Below are 6,000 nucleotides of genomic sequence, written 5' to 3' on the forward strand. Positions count from 1 at the left end.
TTAAAGCAGCTTAAGCCTCCTGACTTCATCCCAGCTCTTCAGATATTTTACAAATCAGAGACCAGCCTGATGTTAGTGAAAGCTGTGAACCTGGGTGGCGCAAGCATCTTAAGCCAAGCCTCAGTTCCCTAAGGCGGTAATGGTATCTGTCTCAACCAATGTAGGGATATTACAGGAACCAATCCTTGGGAAGCACTTGGCACAGACACCACTTGATAAAAGTAAGCTATCATTACTGGATTTTTCCTATGATTAAAAAAGATATTGAAAAAAAAAAGAAGATAGAGTTAAAGAAGAAAGGTCAAGGAAACTGAGAAGGGAAAATGGTCCCAAGGATGGAAATTCCCACAAAGGCCACCCTCTTTTTGAAGGACCAAGTCTAAAAAGCTTCACTTGCTCCATAAAAAGACACTGCTGAAAATGGATGTGTTTCAGTCTCTGTTTCTCCCACTTCTTGCTAAGTGCTACCTCCTTAAAGAACTTTGTATATTTTATATAGTTCTTCATTTTGGTGAGATTAGCAGGACAGGGTAGTCCAAGAAGAGTCAGACTTCACTTCACCAACCCTTAATACCTAGGGACTCCAATGGAGATGAGACTGGAGAATGCATTGTACCCATATATAAATTAACTTTTTTTAATTGAGATCTCACAAAATATATTGTCTGTGCCTTCGTTTTATCACTTAATGTTAATGAGAATTTTCTCATGTCACAAGGTCTTCTTTGAAAACATTATTCCTGTTGCTGTAAAAAATATTCATCTTATTGAGGTGCAATAACTAAACCATTCCCTTCTTCTTGGATATTTAGGTCAATTAGGTCCTCCCTTTTTTTTTCTGTTATAAATAAAGCTGTAGTGAACATCCTTGTGCGTATATCTTTGATCACCATCTTCAATCAGTTCTTTGGTTTGGATTTCTAGATATGAGGTCAATGGATCAGAGAGTGTGAATTTTCAAGACTCTTGCAACATATTGATAAATCATTCTCCCTAAGGACCTCATCCCTTTATCCTCTCATAGGCAGGGTGTGCAAGTACCTGTTACACGATACCTTTACCAACATTCTGGCTGTGATATTTACACAAAAAATGTTTTACCCAATTAACCAGGACACATGCACTGATAGAACTTAAACATCTGCTGAGAAGAAACTTGAGAAGTTTGGTTTAAATGTGGAAAAGCTAATTGCAGTTGTCACAGATGGGGCACCCGCCAAAAAGGGGGAAAATTGTTTCATCAGTTTAGGAGAGAAGGATTGTGCAGTCCAGCTTTCATGCCTCTTTCAGAGTGTGTGGTATGAACTAGAGGGTGTGCTGAGTTCTCTGTGATTTAATGAAAGTACAGATGAAGATTTCAAGCTTTCTTCATGCTCATGCCTTAACTGATACTTATTTGTATATTTGAAAGAAGACTCAGTAGGGTATGGAAATCTAGCTTATTTAATGAAGGTGGCTTGATTTTTTTAATATTAATTTATTTATTTTAATTGGAGGTTAATTACTTTACAATATTGTACTGCTTTTGCCATACATTAACATGAATCTACCATGGGGGTACACGTGTTCCCCATCCTGAAACCCCTTCCCACCTCCCTCCCCATACCATCCCTCTGGGTCATCCCAGTGCACCAGCCCCAAGCATCCTGTATCCTGCATTGAACCTGGATTGGTGATTCGTGTCATATATGATATTATACACGTTTCAATGCCATTTTCCCAAATCATCCTACCCTCTCCCTCTCCCACAGAGTCCAACAGACTGTTCTATACATCTGTGTCTCTTTTGCTGTCTTGCATACAGGGTTATCATTACCATCTTTCTAAATTCCATATATGGCTTGATTGTTAAAAACTATTTTAAGAAATAAAATTTCAAGCTTGAAGCTAACATCCATTCTCTGACATCCATTTTGCTAAGTACCCCCAGTGTCATTAGACTGGACTTAATGATGTAACAAATATCGGAATACACTGAGCTTGAAACTGTAGGGAATAAAACAAAGCTATTGCTGACTTGTTCACGAAAGTCACAACATTTAGTCTGAACGTGAGGCCACAGAACCATATTATCCAATGCCCAGAAGAATAACAAATTCTAAAGCCATAGCGTTACATGGGAGAGATGGAGTAACAATTTCAGAAGAGGTTCACAGATTAATGCCAATAAGACTAAACTTCCAGAACTGCTATTGGATAAGCATCTCTTCTATCAGTTTTAAGAGAAAGTGATTGTTATTGAGAAATATCAATAACCTCAGATAAGCAGATGACACCACCCTTATGGCAGAAAGAAAAGAAGAACTAATGAGCCTCTTGATGAAAGTGAAAGAGGAGGGTGAAAAAGTCGGCTTAAAACTCAACATTCAGAAAACTAAGATCACGGCAACCAGCCTCATTGCTTCATGGCAAATAGATGGGGCAACAGTGGAAACAGTGAGAGATTTTATTTGGGGGGGCTCCAAAATCTCTGCAGATGGTGACTGCAGCCATGAAATTAAAAGATGCTTGCTCCTTGGAAGAAAAGTTATGACCAACCTAGATAGCATATTCAAAAGCAGAGACATTACTTTGCCAACAAAGGTCTGTCTAGTCAAAGCTATGGTTTGTCCAATAGTCATGTATGGATGTGAGAGTTGGACTATAAAGAAAGCTGAGCTCCAAAGAATGGATATTCTTGTATTAGTCATTGGAAGGACTGATGCTGCAGCTGAAACTCCAATACTTTGGCCACCTGATTCACATCAGAACCGACTCATTGGAAAAGACCCTGATGTTGGGAAAGAATGAAGGCAGGAGGAGAAGGGGATGATAGAGGATAAGGAGGATAAGATGGCATCACTGACACAATGGACATGAGTTTGAGTAAGCTCCGGGAGTTGGTGATGAACAGGGAAGCCTGGCTTGCTGCATCGATGGGGTCACTAATAGTCAGACAAGACTGAGTGAACTGAACTGAATGATATGATTAACTATGCCCAGTAAAAATATCCCTCAATTTGTGTATGAAAGTATATAAATTCCAGAACTGCCTGGAAATTTACTGCTATGTAATGAAACACTGGGCCATTAATTTTTTCTATACAATATGTGAAAAGAATGCTTAATATACAGTAGTGATATAAATCTGGAATTGGAATAGAGATGTTTTGATTTATAAGTACAACAGTTTTCAATAATAGTTTAACCTGATAAAAACCTATATCCTCACTGAGTTGATCAAAATAGATCAATGAAACGACTAGGGTGAAAACTGTATATTTCTGTCCTGTTTAAGAAATAGGATTAATTTTTTCAAAACAGTTGTGCTACAATTTAATACATTTTAATTTTATATTTTTTGAACAGGGGCCTTCCCAGATGGCTCAGTGGTAAAGAATCCACTTGCCAGTGCAGGAGATGCCAGAGACACAGGTTTGATCCCTGAGTTGGGAAGATTCCCTTGTGTAGGAAATGGCAACCCACTCCATTATTGTTGCCTGGAAAATTCCAAGGACAGAGGAGCCTGTCCACAGCATGTGCTGCACCCCGTGGGTTCACAGTGATTCAGACATGACTTAGTGAAGGAACATTTTTGAACAGCCTAAAGGTTTCACTTCCCGTCATTGTATTGTCGAATGAAATATAACACACAACCTTAAAGTTGAGAGTTATGTTTTACTTGGTGCAAATTTTTAGGACTTCAAGTCCAGGAGGCAGCATCTCAAGTAATCCTGAGAGAACTGCTTGATGCAAGAAGGGAAGGTGAGTTATACAGAAGTTTGGCAACAAAGGGCAGGTAGTCAGAACATCAAAAGATTATTGTTAATTAGGGAAAACCAGATATCCCAAGTTAAGGAATTTAGTGCTTTTATACGTATGGGAAGATGCAAGAGTCTGGGCTCACTGAAATCATTCCTTTGATAAGTACCTCAGCATCCTGTTTTCACATCCTGAATATCCTCAGGGTTTAACACAGGGAGCAGTTATAGCATGATGGCTGCTAGATAGCAGGTATCCTTTTCCTTCCTGAGTTTCCTTAGGCTCACTGGCTCATGTTGGAAGGTTGAAATGGCTGATGACTATGGATGTGAGAGTTGGACTGTGAAGAAGGCTGAGCGCCGAAGAATTGATGCTTTTGAACTGTGGTGTCGGAGAAGATTCTTGAGAGTCCCTTGGACTGCAAGGAGATCCAACCAGTCCATTCTGAAGGAGATCAGCCCTGGGATTTCTTTGGAAGGAATGATACTAAAGCTGAAACTCCAGTACTTTGGCCACCTCATGCGAAGAGTTGGCTCATTGGAAAAGACTGTGATGCTGGGAGGGATTGGGGACAGGAGGAGAAGGGGACTACAGAGGATGAGATGGCTGGATGGCATCACTGACTCAGTGGACGTAAGTCTGGGTGAACTCCGGGAGTTGGTGATGGACAGGGAGGCCTGGTGTGCTGCGATTCATGGGGTCGCAAACAGTCGGACATGACTGAGTGACTGATCTGATCTGATCTGATAGCATCCTTCCTGAGCTGGCTTAAAAAAGCTGACTTAGAACTCAACATTCAAAAAACTAAGATCATGACATCCAGTCCCATCACTTTATTCAAATAGATGGGGAAACAATGGAAACAGTGACAGATTCTATTTTCTTGGGCTTCAAAATCAATGCAGATAGTGACTGCAGTAATGAAATTAAAAGATTCTTGGTCCTTGAAAGGAAAGCTATGACAAACCTAGACAGCGTATTAAAAAGCAGAGACATTACTTTTCTTTTTTTTAATTTTTTTTTTTTACTTTGCAATATTGTATTGGTTTTGCCATACATCAACATGCATCTGCCATGGGTGTACACGTGTTCCCCATCCTGAACCCTCCTCCCACCTCCCTCCCCATACCATCCCTCTGGGTCATCCCAGTGCACCATCCCCAAGCTTCCTGTATCCTGCATCGAACCTGGACTGGTGATTCATTTCTTATATGATATTATACATGTTTTAATGCCATTCTCCCAAATCATCCCCCCTCCCTATCCCACAGAGTCCAAAAGACTGTTCTATACATCTGTGTCTCTTTTGCTGTCTCGCATACAGGGTTGTCATTACCATCTTTATAAATTCCATATATATGCATTAGTATACTGTATTGGTGTTTTTCTTTCTGGCTTACTTCACTCTGTATAATAGGCTCAAGTTTCATCCACCTCATTAGAACTGATTCAAATGTGTTCTTTTTAATGGCTGAGTAATACTCCATTGTGTATATCTACCAGAAACTATAAAAATTTTAGAGGAGAACATAGGCAAAACACTCTCTGACATACATCACAGCAGGATCCTCTATGACCCACCTCCCAGAATATTGGAAATAAAAGCAAAAATAAACAAATGGGATCTAATTAAAATTAAAAGCTTCTGCACAACAAAAGAAACTATAAGCAAGGTGAAAAGACAGCCTTCAGGGTGGGAGAAAATAATAGCAAATGAAGCAACTGACAAACAACTAATCTCAAAAATATACAAGCAACTCCTACAGCTCAACTCCAGAAAAATAAATGACCCAATCAAAAAATGCGCCAAAGAACTAAACAGACATTTCTCCAAAGAAGACATACAGATGGCTAACAAACACATGAAAAGATGCTCAACATCACTCATTATCAGAGAAATGCAAATCAAAACCACTATGAGGTACCATTTCACACCAGTCAGAATGGCTGCGATCCAAAAGTCTACAAATAATAAATGCTGGAGAGGGTGTGGAGAAAAGGGAACCCTCTTACACTGTTGGTGGGAATGCAAACTAGTACAGCCACTATGGAGAACAGTGTGGAGATTCCTTAAAAAACTGGAAATAGAACTGCCATACGACCCAGCAATCCCACTGCTGGGCATACACACTGAGGAAACCAGAATTGAAAGAGACATGTGTACCCCAATGTTCATCGCAGCACTGTTTATAATAGCCAGGACATGGAAGCAACCTAGATGTCCATCAGCAGATGAATGGATAAGAAAGCTGTGGTACA

The sequence above is a fragment of the Bos grunniens genome, chromosome 3 (assembly GCF_055505025.1).
Source record: "Bos grunniens cultivar Pamir isolate PY7600 chromosome 3, Bosgru_T2T1.0, whole genome shotgun sequence".
NCBI classification, from domain to species: Eukaryota; Metazoa; Chordata; class Mammalia; order Artiodactyla; family Bovidae; genus Bos; species Bos grunniens.